At 37.1% G+C, this 21,868-nt stretch overlaps 1 protein-coding gene across 6 annotated transcripts in view; it reads left to right on the forward strand.

Moving 5' to 3' along the window:
* Window positions 1–21,868, forward strand: part of CADM2 (cell adhesion molecule 2) — a 611,005-nt gene that overhangs the window by 276,483 nt on the left and 312,654 nt on the right. Inside the window, exon 1 of one of the 6 annotated variants that reach the window (XM_051780134.1) lies at window positions 19,413–19,435. The exons of the other annotated variants lie outside the window; for them this stretch is intronic. The gene's annotated coding sequence lies outside the window, so the exon portion shown is untranslated. Of the gene's footprint in view, window positions 1–19,412; window positions 19,436–21,868 lie in introns of those variants that run through there. 6 annotated transcript variants of the gene reach the window in all.

A 21,868-nucleotide genomic window follows, 5' to 3' on the forward strand; every position in this document is an offset into this window, starting at 1 on the left:
CTTTAGCAAGCCCTGAAAATATGATAGAAGAAGTTATGTCCTGTGCTATGGTCTCACTGGGTTATGTTCTACTTTTCTTGTGTGAAAACTATTTAAATCATGTTGTTACCATACTGGATGTATTTTGTATGTCTGTATGTTTGCAAAGACTAAGGCAACACTTGTCTTAGTCACTCTGTGAGGTGATTTAGTAAATGAAGGAAAACAGGAAGAAATAAAAACAGTTTGCAAATGGTAAGAAAGTATGGAGCTGCATATGTAGTTCTCAATATTAAGATTAAAGTAGAAAGATTCTGAAATGCCAAATTATTTATATTAGTACAGGTTATAACCTATTAAGTCTCAAAAAAAAAAAAAAATCTTAAGGTTGTTTCTTGTGTCCATTAGGGTTTTCTGTACTAAAAAAGCTCTTCATCCAACTTGATTTTTTTCTTTGATTATAAGTTAATACTCAATATGGGCAACTTTAAAAACAAACTAACAAAAATGTTCTTTTCCTTTCACATCCTTGGCGTTAGTCAAGATTTGCAGATGTAACTTCTGTAAGAGTCTTTGTATTTGAGTAGACAACTGGACCTCATTTATCAGTGTGATTATTGAAGTAAAATAGAATGGATTCCATGAGCTAAGTAGTTTCAGACAAGATTCAGTACTAGAATGTCTATCATCTCCAGCTTTCTAAGGTTTTCCTGCAAAATTTAATCAAAACTGTTCTGTGTTTTCCCCCTCAAAAATAATCTGTACTCCTCTGGTCCTTGATATGGTAGTTTTCCAGCAAGAGTAATGTGCAGCATCTTGCAAACAGTCAGAACACTTACAGAAGTCTTTCATTTATTGCATCCTGCCTTTAAAATGCTACTTTATAATGGCTTTATAATGACTGGTGTGTCCTTAATAGTGTTGTATTCACATTTGAGCAGCTGACATTTTTTGTGCCAGTATCTGGACTGTTGGATACTGGGATAAAATCCTACAGGTACACAAAGGCAAGCAAACAGCGTAAATCCTTTACTGCTAGACAGAATGCTGTGATGAATCTAAATGGCTTTTTAAAGGTAAGGTTCGGTGAGATGTGCAGAGATTTCAATATTATTTTGCTAAATCACCCTGAGTTCTTCAGTGAATCACATTGGGATGGGCGAGCCTTTCCTTGTCCAGCTGCATTTTGAGTGCCTCGCCAGTGCCATTGGATCAGCGTAAGATTGATAGTTACTTGATGTAGGAACATCTGTTGTTCTGCAGTGTACTTCCAGCAGATGCTCTTCCTTTAAGTGTAATATGCTATTTGTTTTAATCTTGGACCACATTACCTGTAGCAGATGAATGGTAGTAAAGTTGCAGTGCAGGTCTTGAAGCCGTGAATTGTCTCTCTCTGGTCAAATCGACACCTGCATATTGTGTAAAACATCATTAAGTTTGATAAGGATGGCAGCTGGAACAGTTTCGGATTTATTCCCCAAATTCTTCTGACTGGAGGGAAATTCATGCTTTTGTCTTCTTTTTTTTTTTTTCCATCTCTCCCTGCCCCGAGTAGCCATTCTTTTCTCTTCCTGGTGAATTAATAAAACTGCCCAAAACAAGCATCTTCTCAGAACTACAAGACGTTCCCAAAGTTTGTTGCTGTTTTTCCCTTTCACACTGTATGAAGAGTTTTAATGAGAGTGCTGAAATCCATAACTTAGTTGATTTTGCATGTATAGGTGCTAGCGAGTAGTCTAGACTAAGGTAATTTTAAGACAGTCACTGTTTCCTGCTATAAATACATGATAGCACATATTTTATTTAGGATAAATAAAATGGGGGTGATATCAAGTATTTCTGTAGTCAAAGGAAAGTTTTTGGTAAAAAATGCTCTTTTTCTAGCAAGAATATTAAAACCAGAATATAGGACAGTGCAATGCTCTTAAATATGTTTGCAGAGGAGGTATCCCATATTTCTTGCTGTAAAAAAGTCCACTTGTAAATACCATTTCCTTCTTTCAAGGAGTGGCATTCTACTACCTAGATGCAAATCCTGGTTTCTGTTGCTACAGCAGTCAAGAGAGTCCTATGTAATGACAACATCAGCTGAATGCTGTTAGAATTCTCCATACAAGCACAGACAAAAAAAATGAGGGTAGCTGTAGATGTTTGTTTGCATATTGGTGGCTGTTTCGTCTGAAGTTATGTTTCTGTTTGAATCTTTTAATAGCTGAAGAATTTTTAGAATTAATAACTCTGCGTGATTATGTTTTGCCCAAAAAGAACTTAGGAAGTTATAAAAGGCAGTTTAGCAGCTCCTTTTCCTTGTCAGTGTATTTGCAATACCTGTTTTGAAAATTTTATCTTTCTTAGGGTTCTATGAGGAAGTAGGAAACTCTAGAATTTCTTTGGCTGTAGATAGCTCAGTCCAGGCTTCATGTGGGGTTTTCTTTGACTCACATTAACTCTGCTTCTCTGTCAAGTATCTCTTTATTTTATGTAATAAGGTCTAACTTCTTGGGCTAAATAGTGGTCTGTCAGACCTTCTGTCATGGTTTAACACCAGCCAGCAACTAAGCACCACCCAGCCACTCCATCAGTCCCTCCCAGCAGGATGAACAGAGGGAATAAAAAAAGGGCAAAAGCCAAACTCATTGGTGGAGATAACAACAGTTTAACAATATTGAAATTATAATAATCCACATAATTTGTAAATAAAAGGAAAATAACGGAGAGCAGGTTTTCCCCCCTGTCAAACCCTTCCCCAGCTCTGTATGCTGAGCATGGTGCCATATGGTATGGAACAGCCCTGTGGTCCGTGGGGGGTCAGCTGTCCTGGCTGTGTCCTCTCCCAACCCCTGGTGCCCCTCCCCAGCCCACTGGCTGTTGGGGTTGGGTGAGAGGCAGAAAAGGCCCTGGCTCTGTGCCAGCCCTGCTCAGCAGTCAGGAAAACATCCCTGAGTTATCAACACTGTTTCCAGCACAAATCCAAAACACGGCCCTGCGCTGCTGCTTTGAAGAAAATTAACCCTATCCCAGCCAAAACCAGCACACCTGTATTGAAAGAGATGTTATCAAAGTTCTTAAGAGATCTATTTTTGGGGGAGTCCATTAAGATTAATGGAGGTTTCTGAGCAGTTTGATGAAATAACACATTAATGCAGTATCGTGTTATGTAAAGCTACGTGATGCTTAACCCAAAGTACTCTTGGTAATTTGTGACAAAGGCTATTATAATCCATTATAATCCATTAGCCATAATTTCCAAGGCAATTTTCAATCACTTTTAAGTTGTGACAACAGCATGTGCTGTCAACTATTGTATGGATTGCAGAGATTCTTGGGTTTTCATATCATTTTCACATACAACCCCATTATAAGCAGCAGTTTTATATGTGAGGTTACATTAGGGCAACTTTGTCTCTGCACCTGTTGTGAATGGAGGTATGGTCTCTTTGTGATAAAAATGGGCAGGGATAATGGATAATCCTTCTTTTTACGCTGTATCCCTAGTTTAGGAAATGTCTTTAAACGTAAGAATTGACTTCACCAGTAAAATAAAACACCTTCAGTCTATAAGATTTCTTGCCACTGCAAAGCTTAAATGGAACTCGGGACTACTGCAAGTAGATTTATCAGATTAAAAGCACACTGATATTTTCCCCCCGCTGTAAACAGTCTAATGTCATGAATGAAGAGGGAGTTGTGCAGAAACACTAAGATAAAATTGTTAAAGCATGCACTTGTATTAAATATGCATGTGGAATCACATAAAAGGTTATGTAGAAAACGAGGTGTTCCTTTTGCAAGAATTTATTTTTTGTACTTCACTTTTCCAGATTTGACATTCTTGTATGATAGTTTCTGTGCATGTTTCTTAAAATGATCAACAAATTTAAGATTTTCTTACAATAGGTGAATGATTAGAAAGGAAGAACAAAGTTCCAAATTGCTTATGATATCATGTACAATGAGAAAAAATTAATTATATCCTTCAAAAGTATATTTAGTAATTATTATGTAGCTTTAATACATAATTAATCCTTTCTCTTGGGCAATGTAGGATCTTCTGCAGTTCTGATTCAAATTATATTATTAGAATATGAAAGTGAAAATCTTTTTTTTTTTCACAGAGGCTTTGTTGCACATTTGCTTATGCTGTGGCTTTATATGCTATGACAGGCAGTAATCTGAAACTGTCTGTCTACTCCTTAGATTGCTGGCATAGTAACCCAAAATCCTTGTCCAGAATTCCTCCAAAAGCAATGCCACATTGCATTGTCCTGGACATGGGACCCATTATTATATTATGATTTATCTTATAATGAAAGACCTAAAAATCTTAATGCATGTACACACAAATCAATAGCAAGTTGAAGCAAAGCTCATTTCTATAAGTGATCAAATTATTCAGTAGAAAAGCCAGCAAAACTACTGTACTGTTGTGATAATAATTAAAGAAAATATATTACTTTTTAAATCATACAAGTTTAGTAGAAATATAGCTAGAAAGCTAAATCAAAACTGTTTTTATATCAGTCAAATGCCTATTAATTTTTAACTAGATTATTTAAGAAGAAACCTTCAAAATTAAGCTGCTATTAATGCATTAAAAAGTAAATGCAAATATGTTGCTTTCCAGATCATAGGGTTTCAAATGAAAAAGCAAATTCTGGTGGAACACAGTCAACTAATTTTTCTTCATGTGAGTCATTCAACTTTTCATCAGTGCTCTTTTTGTTCCCCTTGATTTGACTATTCAAAAATTCCATTTTGTTTTTTTTTTTTTTTTTGCATTTTTCATTCCATTGCTGTCACCCAGTCGCGAAAAAGATATTTGGGGTGGGTTTTTTTTTTTTTCCTTTTTTTTTTCTTTTTTTTTTTTCCTTCTTTTTTCTTAGGCTTTGGTTTGACAAAATTCAGTATAGAAAAGAGCAGTACTGCAGGGTGTTCTGGTTCTTGCTGGGTGGAACAGCAGGTCGTTGCTTACATGATCCCACCCAGGTGAAAGTAGTAATGAAGGCACAAATCTCTGAGGAAACTGTTCAAGCCAAACACTCTGAGGTGGGATGGTGCTTGTTTGCTCATGTTAAAAGCCTGTGCCTGCACCTTCTGTTGCTGGTTAACATTTGGAAAGGCATAAATCACCTCGACACCACACACTCATTTACCTGTGTGGATGTTCCCATAAAGTCATCCCTGCTGACTGCAGCCATGTAAGTCAATAATGTAATATTCCTGTCTAAAAATTGTACATTAGTGATGAGAAATTCTTTCTGTGGGATGCCTTCTTTTCTCCTATTGAAGTCCTTTTGAAGTAGGGGAAGAGAAAGTCTAGATTTCTTTTGTCCACTTAACAGATTTCTTAAAAACCAACAAGACTCATTTGGGCACTGACATTTATTGTTTTCTGACTTAGTACAGAAGTTGTTGCCAAATGTGTAGCACTGGATAGAGGTATAAATGTGAGAACTTTGGTAGGAATCCAAAAATTCCTACGTGTCCGAAGGTTAAAAGAAGACTCTTTAGCTAAATGAAAATACTGCTATTTTTTGGTTTTGCAGTTGTTCTGTATTCAATTAGTGCTAACCCACAATTGTCTTAGGCTTCTTTGTCCTGCTACCAAATGTTTTGCCTGCCTTCTTATGAAACAGTGCAGGAAGACTTAGGGAATAAGCTTATGTCTATTTATAATGAATGAAGCTTAAATTCATGCCTAAATATAAATAGACAGTTCAGAACAATTCCCTCAAAGGAATTTTTTTTTTTTATTTTTTGGTAAGATCTCAACTGCTTAGTCTTGGTAGCAGTAGGTTTTGATACAGTCACTTAGAAATAGTCAAGTTTGGTGAGGTTCCCATGATTATTTGGGATTTTTGGTTTTAGATCAATAAAAATAATTTGTAAATGAATACAGAAAATATTTTAGCAGTGTTGTCTTAAGGATGTTTTTCTTTACAATTATTGTTACTCATGGGAAAGATGAACTGGAAAATAAAATCACTTGCAGACAAATTAGTGAATTAAATGCTGTAAGACACCCAACCCATAACTTTTTAATTTTATATTTGAGTATATAAGTCGACATACCCAGAACTTTTTTTCCTCAGAATATTCTTGCTATTTTTGTTGAAAAATTCGCCAAATATTTCATTTACTGACCAGAAATATATCAGGCTCTAAGAAAACCTACCAGTAATTCTTTTATATTTAGAAGAAAATCTGATGAGTTAATTGATTGATATTACCACTTGAAGAAGTAAAAGGGATTATTTTTCTTTTTTCTTTTTTTTCTTTTTTTATTTATTTTTTTTTCTCTTATGTACTACTCTAAAAATCACAGGAAGAGTCACTGCTGAAAACTCTTCTGTGAAATGCTGTTCATTTGATGGCTTATCTTTGGAAAGAATTCTTCTAAAAAAAGTTCAGTTCTGGCAAAATATGAAATATCAAGGAATCGAAACTTAGAAGGTGGCAACTACTCCTTAAAATGAAAAACACGCATTGGGAATTAATAGCAAATGTTCCACGTTATGGTGGAAAAAATCCCAAAATAGTTTCACCCTCTAGTCACCTTTCTTCATTAAGTATTCTTCCTTGGTGTTTGCAAAGCAGAACGATCCTGGCACTGACAGAGGAGCCAATGACAGCTCCTCAATGATTTTCAGTTAATCAGTCTAATTACCTTTCACTCCATCGGGGAGGCAACATCAAGCTGGCGAAGGAAAACTCTTCAAGAAATCTCCAGGTTTCTCCTGTTGTGTCCCACGTTCTTCATGCAGGCTCTGCTGCAGCAATTCATTTTAGCATATACTTAATCCCATTAAAGTGACTGCTTGAAGTCATGGAAGACTTCAGCCTGTTTGGATGTTCACTGAATCGACGGAGCTGTGCTCTGAAGAGCTTCTCTGAGTTACAGTCTGGGAGTGAGGATGGAATTAAAACCTTTGCTCTATAAGTCATGAGCTTCAGCGGGTCAGTATAAGATTAGAGAACAACAGAATATCTTGGGCTGGAAGGGACTCACAGGGATCATTCAGTCCAACACCTTGCAGGCGTCCTCTTGTCCTACCAGAGGGGAAGCCTTTGGGAGATGAGGGAGGCTGGCACTGACCTGCCACATTTTTTCAACCACCAGTTATTTAAGTTTACATTTCTACGGTAGACTTCTTGAATCACCAGAGGTGATGAGGTGGGGTTTTCAGAGAGTTTTTAGAGGGTCCATACTGTCTGTTCCAGGTTTGTTTGCATATACTTTTTATGGCCACATAGTCTCAATACACCTCACATAACAGTCATTGGCTCATATGTCTGTAGGTATATTATCTATGTTTTATCTTTTTTCCTATAACTCTACAACCTTAATTTATATCTCCTGTTTCAGAGATAGCTCATAAGATTGTATTTCTTCCTTTTTAGTTCAGTGGCCCTCACTGTTCCTTCGTGAGTGTGGCAGATGTTTGCATATTGCATTCTTAAATCTGTCTTTTCCTGTCATTTTAATTTTGCTGTGATCCAGTTTAGTAATAACAGGTAGAAGGGAAGTAAAGTTTTTGATTACCATGCAAACCATCAGAGGCCGAAAGGTGTTCACAGTAGACACAGTAGCATAGTTTGTGATATTCAGAAAAAAAGTTAAAAGAAGGTTGGTATATAACCCTGTAATCGAGATCCTTCTCTTTGTCATTACCTGTCGTTATCTGGATAGTTATTTTTAACACTTATTTTTGAAAGTTGATTTTCCAGATGAGTAAAAAAGGCCTATGCCAGAAACCAAATGACTTGCTTTCTCCTGAGTGATATATTAGATCCATATTTGTCCCCACTTGAAAAGTCTTTGTTTTGACCCATTTTTTTTATTCTCTTCTAAGTATGTTTTAACAGTTACATAAAGAATTCAAATAATAATAATCTGTGTAAAGATAGTACACCAAAATACCTCAGGTGCTCTATTTAAATTGAATATGCATCTAAATTGATTCAGATGTAATATGCACTTTGGCAGAGTGCCTTGACTTTCAGACTTAACTGTAGGAAGAATCAGCAATGAAAAACAACCAGAGTTAGAGAAGACAAAGAAATACAGATTGTCTTTTGTGATGCTGAATTTCAAAGGACATTAATATATGGTTTTATTTGAAAAGCAGGATGCTGCAAAAAAGCATATTCTGTTAACCACTACCATTACTAAGGCAGGTTCTTCATGTGACATCTTCTGTCCTCTGTATTTCATTCAGCGGTGGTCAGTTTATACATGAACATGCAGGGAAGTCCATTTGGGAATGTCCCAAATACACTGGGTGGTTGTGTCACACTGTACCTTGCACTTCTGTCCTCAGCAGTCACATAATTTGTTGATGGAAGCCAAGGATGGTGCCAGATCCACAGTCACAGTGGGAGAACATCTCTGCAGCAGCACTTGCCCCGTGCCTGTTTATAAACCAGTGCCTCTGCAACCCCAGTCTTCCAGGAGTGTTCAACTCCCTGGGACATGAACTGCTCTCTGATTTTCCTCAGAGACCCCCAGATTCCCATTTATTCTGGTTTTTTAGCTCCTCAGTTTCCTTGGAGGAGAAAATAAACCTCTGCCAAAAGCTGGAGGATTTGCCAAATCTGCAGCTATCTTAGAAGAGGGAGTGAGCCTTTGGGAACAGTAGGAGACCCGAGTATGCAAGTCTGTCAAAAGAATAATGTTCTTTTTAAAGAGATCTATACATATGAAAATATGATAATTTGCTCTGTCATCCACACTTACTTTTGTGTCATATGTATCACACAACTTAAATTGCATAAAAAGCTGTTGTTCCTTGGGGTGCTCTTTAAAAAGTTAATCCTTTTCATTTAAAAGTTTTTGAGAGAAAAAAAATCATAGTTTAAGTAGTGTAATAAATGATAATTTTTTTTACCTTTGCACGTCTTCTTAATTCAATATAAAATCATAAACACTATTTTTTATCCAATTTATACATTTGTATATTTCTACAAAAAAGTCCTGGTAGGTGTTTTTAATGCTGTTGCTTCTGCCAAGTGCGTATCATAAACAGTGCAGAAGGCCAAAATCTCATTTATTATTAACTGGCACAGCTTAAAGGAAGCTGGAGAATGAGTGGCAGCACAAGGCATGTCACAGCTATTCTGATGAAGCAACTTTTATTCCAGCAGTCTGTATAAAAATTGGTGGATCATTTGTCGTACTGCACACTCAGTATTGTTGATGTTTTGAACTTTTAATTTAAAACGAAGTCAGGTATTACAAGCATCAGTAGACAAAAATACAGGTCTGTAATTTGTTGCCCTGAAGATGAAGTAAACAGAGGATTCTTCTGATGCTCCTTCATTGTATTTTACTCAATAAGCTGTGAGAGAGGTGGTTACATGCTATGAAATTATAAAACTGCGGTGTTCACTGGGAAGCTGTCTGCATCTTGTGGTGTTTCTCAGTTGAGCTTTTTACCTGTAATTTGTGGTTTATTACAGTAGTGGACAACTACAAAGTAAGCATATATTAACATGAAAACTAGGCTATAATTTCTGAGAAACTGTAAAGGATTTAGGTCATTCTTGTTTGCAGATATGTAATTCTGAAGAAAAGAACTTAAGAGATCCTGCTTACTGGGTTTTGCCACTGAGTACCTGGTGGATAAGTGCCTGTGGCGAAACATTCTCCCCCTACCCTCCCCAGAGTTAAAGCCTGATAAAAAGTAGAGTGACGTTCATTAAACTCCCTTAATTAATTGTTTCTCTTGAAAATAAGTGAAAATGTGATGTATCCTGAATACAATGTACATCTCACATTTATAGAAACAAGCTTTGCTTCAATCATAGGTTTCTTGCAAGCAATTTTTTTCATTACTCAAATCAGTGAAAACTTCAAGAGTTGGCTGATAATCTGGCTTTTTTAGTAAATACCTTTGTTTGGCTTTAACAGAGGTCAGGTATTTTGTCATTCTGATTTCCAGACTTCTTGATGCTGCTTTCCATCTGTGACCTGAGGAACACCCTTCCATTTCTGGAGACACTGAAGAAATCAATTGTTCACATGCAGAGCATTTAATGCATTGCAAGTCCAAGCTTTGGTAGTAGAACTTCTGTGGCTTACCATGAAAATTAGTTTTATATTTTCTGCTTTTACTGACAGTTTCTTTCATTGCCTAAGAAGTGCCTAAGAAGTGCCCATGGGCAGGTGCAGGAGGACGCAGACGTCTGTGTTTTATCGGTCAGACTCCACTCCTTTGGCAAACCTAACCCTGTAAAATTGGTACTGTAAGAAGCTGGATACTCTCCTGCTCTGAAGTTAAAAATGTACATTCAAGAACTGATTTTTAGCACAGCTGAATACTTTGCCTTTTTTACAACATTCAGCTCTCATTCACTAAGTCATTTGTTTCTCTGTTAAAGGCTGGCAGCAGGTGTTAATTATAAAAGCAAACTGAAAAAGAGAGCAATCAAAGAAACATAGGTGTGTGTTGCTTAAGCAGCAACTTTGTTCTCTGGAAAAACGATGTGACTTTGTAATAGTAGATTTAGCGTGTCTGCTCAGTAAAACAAAGTGACTCCTGCAGTGAAAAGTCCTCTGATGGAAATAAATGTTTTTTGTTCTTGAGGGCTCTTTGTTTTTCATTGTCGGACTAAATACCTGTTGAAGTATCCAGAATGGGTGATACTTATGAGCTCCTTCTGAGTGCATGGGGGAAAGGGAGGTGAAGAAGGAAACAGGAGCCTGCTTGATAAGAATGTTTACCTCATTTTCTCAGGGAGGCTTTTCTGTTCGAGAAAGTGTTGGAGGTTGAGCTATTCAGACCTCGACAGCTTATATATCCCCTCAGCTCCCATTTAATTAATGGAAAAGAGCTCTTAATAATATTTCAGTTTGAGAATGTTCACAAGACGAGGTGGCGGAAGCTGAGCCCATTATCCACCTTATCTGTCTCTAATCTTTTACCTGGTCTCCTTCTCAAGTGCAGATTCTGAGCTTCACCGTTCCCTTTGCTGCGCTGCTGACCCACAGGGTCTGCTGCCAGCCTGATGTGGGGCAGTCAGTCGTGGGATGGATTGCTGACTACACTGCAGGAGGTTAAAATGTTTCCCGGGGTTCTTCGGTAGGATGAGAGAAAGGAGACAGGGGACGTCTAAGGTAACATACATTAGTGCAGAATTTCACTCAAAGGGGTATTTTAATTTAAATACCTCTATTAAGAGTTTAATAGAGTTGTAGCTTCTATTCCCATTGTGCTGACATGTAACTATTTTCCTCCCCCTGTCTCTTCACAGACACCCCCTTTACACTCGCTTCTTTCCATCAAATGTCTTTTTCCTTGGATTAATAGAGATACACTTGAGTTGCTGTATATCTCTTGTAGGAATTAAAATCATAATAGGAAATATTTTTGCTTTCAGACGCAAGGGTGTGGAATAGTGATGCTTGAAAATGAAAGAGGAATTTGAAGCCTTCAAGGACAGCTCTGTGAGAGCAAGCAGTATGCAAAGTTGTGTGTACTTGTAGGAAGAGGATGAAAGTAGTAACGAGAAAGGCAAAGAATAAACGTTCCTCATACCTCCTAGAGTCAGTCATCTCTCATTGAAAAGAAAGCTGAAATTAAATTGATCTTTACTGTAGAGGAGATAGCTGAAATAATAGGAGGTAACAGTGAGATAGTTTGGAAATGTAGAGGCAAATGTTAAAAGAGACTTGTAAATTGTGGGAAAGAAGTGAAAAAGACCTAGCAAAGAAGAGTGGCAAAGTGTCACAGAAACACTTGTTACTGTAAGTGGATTGAAAGAATTCTTCAAATTAATTTCCTGGTATGGTCATGCTTTCTCAAAACCAAATCTAAGATTCCTGTTGTGTTCAGAAAAGAGTTTTTCATATGCTTCCTGTAAATAACAATGAATTCTGTATCAAAGCAATAGTGATTCTATCCTCGGCTTCCCCTCCAAGCAGAAGTTGTCTGTAAGACCACAGGCATTAACTGGCAGTCTGGCTCAAATGGATAAGCAAATTCCTAAATGTTTGTACATTCAGTTACTGTTTTCAAAGTTTATTTTAGCTGTTGGGGAATCTCATACACAAACATGCTTAGACATACACCCATAAAGTAACCTTAAAAAAAAATTCTACGTGGGAGACTGATTTTGGTCCCATTCATGTAACCATTCTGGAGAGAGGATCTGTTGCTCTTTGCACTGATGGGTACATTGAGAAGCAAGCATGGAATTCAACTTCCAAGTGCCTTCCCCAGTGTATGTAGCCAAGTTCTGAACAATTGTAAAGAATAACAGGCTGACATAGGGGATTCCAAGTCATTCTTTTCTGCACTGGCCCACGTGTGTCTATGTAATGTTTCAGTATGATCACGTGGAATATAGAATGGAGTAGGGCTTACTCCATGTTTGCCAGTCCTCTGCCTTGTTTGACAGGTTGTCAAATATATAACCTTAAGCAGAATATGTTCATGCTGTAAGTTTGGTGAGTGTTCATGCTAATAAACCAGTGGTGTCCCTGGCATACGGAGAAATAGGAATTAAAGGCCAAAGTCCTCTTCTGCCACCAGGAGGGAAATGAGGTTCACTCCTTTTTTTTAAGCAGAGGAATAGTGGGGCAAGTTGTTATGTAGACTCAGGTCTTACTTCTAAGCAGACTCTTAACATAGGGTGTACACACAAGAAGTGGTGCATGCAGTTGTGAAGAAAATAGGGAATGTTTTTGATGTTGAAAGTCCATGTTTCCTGCAGGTAGCCTGTGGTTTTAGGCACTGCCTACTATTCTTCCAACTAAAGCTTACCTTTTTTAAATTATAATTATTTTTATACCTCTCTGTAGCGTTTCTTAGCTCTTTTCTTTCTCTTTTTGAGAATAGAATTCTGGCTTACAAAAGAAGGTGTGCATGTACTGCGTGAATGGCCATATGCGTGTGAACTAAAATACCAATAATTCTTGAATCCCCTGTGCAAAGCCAAACCTGTGCAGTTAGCACTATAGCTCAGCTCCAGCTGGCTGAAATGCCTGTATTTATGTGAATTCATACCATATGTTAGTTTCTATTTTTCAGCTTTATGTCGCATCATTAGTAAGTTTTTAGCTCTCTCCAGTTCGTAAATAAAAGGCTGTCCTTTCTTAGACAGGAGCGAATTTCAGTAGCTGAATCCTGTTACACTGTAAATCAATTTTACACAAAAGGTTTTCAATTATTGACCAACAAAACCAGCTTATTTTGTTTCACTGTATTGTTGCATACACTGGCAAAATCATTAAAGAGGACTTAACCTGCAACACTGAAACTCCTAATGCTTAATTTTTAAGTGCAACTTTCCTATGGTATTTTTTAATGCAGCCTGGACAGTGTTTTATTCTTTATTCTTGGTAGATCTGTTAATTTGCTGCCTCTTTCTTTTCTATATGGAGCTCCATGTCATGGTTGCCTTACATTTCAGTCAGACTGTAGTTCTGCAAAGCAACCATGGGGTAAGACCTTGTCCCCTCCACCAGGCTTTCATTGATCTCCATGGCATTCCATGTATGAATAAGGATCTGTCTAACTCCTTTTACAGAATCAGACCTTGCCCTTGGAATAAAATTTGAGCATTGTAAGTGAATATTTCTTTTCTAGAAGGACAGATCAGAGGCTGCCTTTGCAGCTGACATATAAGTAGCTCTGAAGATCCCCTACAGAACGTTGCAGTGTGGTATCTTACGTGCTGTGATGCATGTAGGGGGTAAGAATTATCAATTCCACAGTCCAAACTGCTTTATATATTAATGAGAGTTTCAGAGTTTTAAAAGCTGTCTCTGCAATGGAGGTGTGTGTGCATAGATATATATTTTATATATATATATATATATATGTTTAAAAATGTAAGAAATGGAATTCATGGTGTATTTAAAGACTCTTGAATTTATATGCAAATGACTCATTATACTTTGGAAAATGAATATATTAATTTGGTTAATTTCTTACCTTATTTAAATCTTACGAAATGTCACCTGCCATTCAATCTACACACCGGTTATAGCAAAACAACAAACATCACAAAGAGGTAAAGCAGTAAATTTGTCTTAAATTCATTTTAGGATATAACAGGTCTCAGTTTATGCACACAGACATTGCTGAGCGTGCTGAAAATACGGAGATATTTTACTCCCTTCACAAAACTCGTCAGAATAAAACCTTTGGTTTTAAATGTGTGACTGAAAACGTTTGTTCCTGTGTCACAGAAAACAAACACGGGGTTCTATTAATTTTCTGGTGAGACTGTGAACTAGATTTGAGGTTTTTGTAGATAAAGGAAAATATAAATTAAGTACCGAATATCTGGAAAATGCGGGGGCTTGACGGAGGGCGTTGGTTGGTTTGGGGTTTGTTTGTTTTGTTCAGGTTTTTAAGTGTATCCTTTCCTCTGGTCTCTTAGAAATTTTGTGTCTGAAGCCTGATGCCTATTAAGAAGAAATAAATTCCTTCATGCCTTCGTTACATAGAAAAGTAAAATGTTGTATCCTTGTGTCTTCCCTGGGGCATCCAGTGGGTTGCCTGTCGGTTCCATTACTGCAGGAAGGCTTTTCCCAGCAGTCATTAACTATCCCTCATGCTTTGGTGTAGAATTCTGTTTCAAACCTGTTGAATTCAGCATCTTCTCTGGGAGAAAACCATATTTTTAAGTGTTAGTTCCACATTTAAAGCTTAAAGACCAAGTTTCAGTTAACCATACTCTTTTGAAACAGAGCAGATAAACTATTCTACGCCAAAGCTTTAGTTACTGTGGCATAGGTGATTACAGCTTTTCTAGGTATTTTGTGAAACATTATTATTTTCAATGTTTTCAGATTAGTTTGCATTCTTCTAATGTGATTGAGGTACAATTTTAGTGCAATAGTGTTTTTGTGGTGGATTCTTTACTCCTTTGGAGCCTTGCAAATAGATGTCTTATGGTGTTAGGCCTCACTGCTGTCTCCTTTTGATGGAAATTTGCATCTCCAAGTGTTTCCTGTGGCAAAGCACAACATGAATTAGCATTTAACCTTCATACATACATATGTAGATTTCTGACCACATATAAATTATAGGTGCTGACTGAAACATTCTCAGATTTTTTTGAGAAAGTGATTCTGGGTTTGGGTGCTTTTTGTATTATTTCCTTTCTGGAACAATTTACTTACTCATATCACTGGAGTATGAGACAAGTTACAATGACCTTGAGTAGAAAAAATGTAATATTTTCTTAGTTAAATATGCATTTGAAAAAGTGTATCTCAAAAACTATTTCATATGAAAGTAATGTCTACCTAGATTAATAGTTTCATTATTAATGGCTTTAGACTATATTATATCATTTAATTGATGTTTATAAATAGCTTCCTTCCCCGTGGTTATGAAATATAACATTTACCAAACTTCTTCTTTGATGGAATTTACATATGGCACATCATGATGATTAAAAGCCAGCCGTCTTTTCACAGCATGGTAAGAAATAGGATTTGATTTATCTTCGTTGCTCGCCTACCACTTGCTGTGACTGTACTTTTGAAATTTTAATATTCTCATTTCTCAAAAGGAGCTTGTTATGTAAAGTATTATGTAAATATCTTTTATGCTTTGTTTTTGGCTTTCAATGTAAAAAAAAAAAATAGTAATTTTAATGTGACGAGCAAACAAAGCTGGAAGGTAGGAATGAAAAGTCTTCTTAGCCAAACAGATTCTTTTTTTCCAAAGAAGCAGATTTATACTTCTAAGTCTGAAAGAATTTCAGTACAGTGTAACGTGAGCAGTGTGTATTGAACCCTTTTGTATGAACTGTTTAGCAATAATCAGTGGATGACTGGAAACACGTCACTTCTGGATTTCCAATCCTGGCCTTTTAGAGATTAGTACAAGCACAGTATGGTTTTCTAAGATAAAGGAGAGAGCACAGGCCTCTTGTGTGTGGGCAGAGAGAAGATCCCTTTTCCTGCCCTCCTTCCTCATCCTCCCCTCTTACAAATACCTCCCCAGTAGCAAATATGTGGCAAGGTCCAGACCTCACGCTGCTCAGGCTGTGATGTGATAATCTTTATGGGCTGGAGATGCAGCAGAATGCTCCTGCTATGGCAAAGTACCTTTTGAAAGAGTAGGCTTTGTGGATTCTTTTGGCATCTGCTCAGATTTTAACACTCTCCCTTTTCATGCTGGCCTTCCCAACACAAGAGATTTGATCAAGGTGTTCTTCAGAATTCAGCACCGTGCTGGGAAAGTCTAGTATAAACCTGTTGTCTGTCACCTCCTAATTCTTTTTAAGCAATTAAGCACCTGCTGATTTACTGAGCCCACACTAGGATTTTTACTTTGAATTTTTTTCTCCATATTTTACCCTAGTTCTTTTTTTCTTTGTGTGTTGTTCAGTTCAGCAAGGAAACCTAAAACTACTTTGGCTGTCCTCCTTTCCCTTCCTTGCGAGACAGCCTGTGCCTACTAAACATCTGTTTCTTAGACAAATTAAAATAAGGATAAATTAAATGTACACAGTACTGTGGTTTAGAAAACTGAATACAAAACTAAATAACAAATTCAAACAAAATATTGTCTAAAACTGCACACAAAAGGGAGAATTAACTAACACCTATACCAAAGCTTTGAAACAGGAGGTGCACAGTAGGTGGCTCATATCAAATTCAGTAAACCCACAACCCACAGGTAAATTGGATTTTTTTTTTTTTTTTTTTTTAATTGGATGCTGGGGTTTTGCAGTTTGTTTTTTGGTTTAGTTTGTTTTTTTGTTTGGTTTGTTTTGTTGCTGTTCTAAAGGAAAAGCACCATATCCCTTGCCTCCTAAAAACTTGCAAAGCATTTAATGTGCAGAGGAAGAAGGAATAAGTACACCAAGGGCAAATTATATATATATATATATATGTGTGTGTGTGTGTGTGTGTGTGTGTGTGTGTGTAGCTCTGACAGTTTGAGCTGGTGAATGTGAAGAAATACTGTCCTCTGTACAAAACAGTCCTACTCTGTTACACTGTTAGAAAATAAGAGAATGGAATCATATCCCTCTCCTAATTTTTAATAGAATATTTCATACACTTGTCAGTTTTCTTCGCCAGTTGTTAAAAATTGTATGTCAAAATAAACAATTATCCGTTCTAAAAATAACAGATAAAATCATTGCAGAAGTGGAGCCGTGCTGGGGCTGTAAAGCTGGTTAAGATGGGATTTTTCTTGGAATACACTCAGGCCCTGCCCCATGAGGTGTGGTACATCTTTAAATCCTATTGGATCTGAATGGTAAAAAGGATTAAATGTTCTGCAAGGCAGAGTAAATGACTCCCTGTCTCAGGAAGAATAAACATATAAAACTAGTGCAAAATGTATTTTTCCTGCTCTGTGCATTGTTATAAATGCTATTTGTTGTGATAAACAATATATACAAATGGATTGTAACCACATTACCTCGACTGAAACTTGTTTGCTAGCTACAGGAGAAAAAAATATAAGGATTAGGTATGACTCCCTGGGATTTAGTTTATAAACTGTAAACTGTAGCAAATCTCCATTTAAATAATTCTGGAAGGAAGCATGACACTGAAGAGTTTCAAATTCAGAACTTTCTCACTTGCTAGCTGGGTCTGCAGTAATAAACTCATGCTGTTTATAAAAAAAAACTATTAAGCAACAGGCTGCTCTATCTTGAGTACAAAAGGCTTCCAATCCATAACATGGTGATTTCAGACACTTTGGATATTTGTTTTTCTTTATCTTTTTAATTACACAGTGGTATAGAAGGCTGTAATTAACCAAGAACATATGAGGTGAACTATTCAAATAATTAAGTTAGTAAATAGATTGTAATTTATTTTCTTTAATACACAGTTTCAGATCACACTGAAGACTTCATCAAGGCGTTGGTTGTGTAATAGTAAATTATATGACAGGTGTCCTTTAAACAATTGTCTGTATCCAAAGGATATGTTATAAGGAAAAAAAAAACCTGTATAAATGACTTATGATTGATCTCTTGTAGCCTCTAAAGAGTATTGTAACAAAGAAAAAGCATCTTTTTTGTCTCCATTGTAGTTTTATGAGAGGACTTTTAAGATGCTGAACTGGAAAACATTGATTTCCGTGCAGGTATTTCGAAAGTTGTTATATAATCCTAACATTTAAGCAGGGATAAATATCTTGTTATTCCAATCATACATTCATTTTTGCTGAAACATAAAAATGAGCTTATCTTTGTCTTGCAGAGCAGTATAATTTGTATTTACCATTACTGAGGGATGCCGTAATTGTACTTGTGAAGATTAAGACACTGATGAAAACTGAGGGGCCTTTTCATTGCACACGCCAGGTAGGGCATAGACTACACAACTATGCTCATGTTGTTCCACTGCTGATCTCACACATGCCCTGTTCTAACAGAGAATTTTTGTGCCTGCTTGCCTGATCTTCTGCAGAAGAAGAAATGGGTGCTGCAGAGTGCCTGATAATTCTGTGCTTTTGTACATGGGAAACAATAAAGTACGTACATGGTCTCACCATGGCAGGAATAGCAACAAACAGATGGCTTTGGTTCATCCCTGCAGTGGCTACCCAATGAGAAGAAGTGAGTTATATTTTGTATTGTTTTCATAAATCTGTTTCGCTGCACTTGCTCGAGATGGGACTAGGTTCAGAACAGCAGTAGCAAAATGGGTATAAACAAAGCTAAAAAAAAAACAAAACTAAAGAAAGAACAATCCCCCAAACATAATATTTCTAATTTTGAATTATTAAATGATTGCAGATATGGACAGCGTTTCTCAAGACACACTATGTATAATGCTATTAAAATAAAAGTATTGCCCAGCATAGTCGTAGTATGGATTCATGGTAGCTGTCAGCTATCCTGGCACTTGAATATATCCCTCATGTGTAACAATGTGGTTTTTATTTCATTGTTTTTCATTGGGATTGAAGTGTTGAGTGTTCTGACCTTATAGACACTTGATTCAATCTGAGATGTTTAGCTAAAATGAAAATGGTTTATCCTATGGCTCAGCTTCAAGACAAATGCATACTGAAGAGAACCTAGAATTGTTTAAAAGGTAGAGAGGAAAGAGGAAATGGACTTATCCTGCTCTTGGAAGCGTGTGAGATACAGTAGAGTTGCCAGCAGTTGTATCTAAATCCAGATCAACTCTACCAATTTGTTGGAACAGTTCTGCACTGCAGTCTTTGCAGTTCATGTGGATCAAAACCCCACACCTTGTGTGCAAAGCAAGGAGATTGTTGTTATTCTGGCTGAAATCTTACCAGTTTAATCAAATAGTTATATTATTTAAGCTCTGCTACATACAAATAAAACAGACAAATCATTTATAAAGAAAGTCCCAATAGTAATACATGTAAAATCATTACATGCACTCCCTGATATCTTCTGCTTTGCTCTGGTGTTGTATTTCTCCAGTATATACCATCCAGTTTCTCTCTGGGGCCTTGGCAGATTCAGCTGTGCTCAAGCAGGGATGGAGGTAAGAGTGGGTTGCATTGTCACCAGCATTCTAAGTTCTTTACTAAGACAAGTATGTCATAAATGCTCTATTTACCCCTCACTCTGCAGTTCCTTTGAGGCTGATTTAACATCTTGCTGTAACATGCTCTCCACTTCGCTCTTTTTTCACTGGTTTGAGTCCCACATTACATCCTAGATGATATGTTTTACAAATGTTGGATGCTTGTTCATTTTTCTCTTAGGATGCAGCTCCCAAGGTCACATCCTTTGGTGACCAGTAATTGGCTACTGAAGATTTTTCTCAGTCCTGGGTGTGTTGTCTGTACTTTGAAAGCCACTGCTGTCATTTCATGACTGCACTCCTCTATCTGCATTTTTATGCATATTATTCATAGATAGCTTGCTAGATGTAGAATAACAACTCTCTACTATTTTGCATCAGTTAAAAAAAGTGCTTTAAAATTCAAATAACAGTCAGGTTCACACCACACCATTGTACAGAGCCAAACCAAATCAAGTCAGGTGGGAGTTACCTGATAATTAGACAGTTGCTATTACAGCTCATTATGCTAAAATAATGCTCAAGGCCAGCCTAAAACAAACCTAGACAAAAGCTGACATATCCTTGTCTTGAGGCTTTGCAGAGTCACCCATCAGTGTTGTCAACTTTACTGGGTTAGGGAGTTCCACAGCAGCTTCGTAACTTGAAGTCAGTGTTGCCATTCCATATTACTATTTACATGATTTCATCATGAAGTCACATAATTAGATTTTTTTCCTTCTCTCTGTAATTTTTTGGCATTGTTTTTCTATATTTAGAATCCCAGATTGTATTAGGATTGTTCCCATCCTACTCCGAAAACACTAGATAGGAAGTCAACCCAGGATTAGACACAATCTGCTGTGTCTTAAATATTTTGGGGGTTGGGTTGGTTTTGTTTTACCTCAGATGGGTAGATTAGCAGCTAAATTATGGTGGTAATACCTTGGAAAGGTAGTCAGTGGCAGTCTGAAAAGCTAAACACAATTCCAGTGTGGGGTATTACTGGAATAGTTTATTGCAGACAAGAACACAATTTTAAGGGCCTCGGGGGCTGGACATGTAAATGGGGAGGATGATTTATCTTAATTAGGGAGTTACACAAGTTTTACTGCAGTTTCAAAACAGTTAATTTTTCTTTAAGCCGGATTACACAGGAGGAGGAAGGATTACAGGGGTTCAGACATTGTCTCAAACAATCATCTCCAAAAGTCCTTTTTTAATTCTGCTTGAGCCAGGCTAAATCCCAGGGTTGTACAATCAACAACTCTGGTGAGGAAGGTCCATCTTCTTTAGAACACGAGATTCTTGTCAGCCCTTGTTTTCCAAGGTTTATGGTTTAAATTGACCAAGCTCTTTTTGCTGGCAGCTGGGTCTGGGCTGCTACAGTCGTCCCTCCATGGAGCTTGAAAGAAAAAGTAATAATGGAGGTCATCTTCACAGGTTTTTTTCAGTTGCCTCAAGCTGACTCTTAGTTGGATCAGAGCCATCCCCCCCAAAACAGGCCAAAAACTTCCTCCGTGGAAATTCTCTAACATACTTGTCAAAAATACCCAGAAAAAAAATCCTAAAACCCGCTTTCATTAACACAGAGTTAAGTTGCCCAATTATATCATATGCCTTTTACAGGATGTGTCACTCAACAAAACTCAACACGAGGAGGAAATAAAAAGGCAAAGGTGAGAGGTCTTTACAACTTTAATCCTGTGCCTCTTGAAGTTAATAGGAAGTATCTGTGAGCAATGTCTGCCTGAGGTATTCCATTACAGCGTGGTGGGGGGAATTACAACAGCTTGGAGAAGCTGATGTGATGTAAAACACCTGAGAGGGCTGTTCCTTCAGGCTTGGTGCCTTGTAAGGGTCAGTATAAAAAGGTGTGTGCTCGCCTAAAAGGGGCTCCTTAGTTCCTTTTCACAGCTCCTTTGTGTGTGATGGGCTAAGGGCTTAGCCAGTTGTCCTCTGAAGAGATTTCCTGCAATTAATCTGTGTGTTCTGGAGACATAGTGCTTGGTAAGTGAAATTATAGATTTATTTGGGTGATATGCTTATGGGTGAGGAAGCTGTAAAATGAGGAAAATACTTGGAAAATATCTTTTCTGGGGAGTGGGCTGGAAATGAAAGATGACTTAGGGAGGAATTTAACATAGAGGAGTGCAAAAATGGAGGAATATTAAAATAATGAGTCCTTAAGAAAAAATAATAGTGTTGGAATTAAACTTTTTGGTACAGTTCTATAGGTGCTGAATGATGATTTGTTGGTACCTTAGGAAATTGGTTGATTAGGAAAAAAAAACAAAAGGAAGTACCTTGTTTTCAGATTATTAAAAGCAAAACTGTTACAACTTGTTGCTGTAGAGTGTTGTGCATGGCCAAAATCTGGATGTATTGGAAAAAAAATATAAAACAGATAAT

The sequence above is a fragment of the Manacus candei genome, unplaced genomic scaffold (assembly GCF_025592945.1).
Source record: "Manacus candei isolate 608988 ecotype Guabito, Panama unplaced genomic scaffold, ASM2559294v1 h1tg000014l, whole genome shotgun sequence".
Lineage (NCBI taxonomy): Eukaryota > Metazoa > Chordata > Aves > Passeriformes > Pipridae > Manacus > Manacus candei.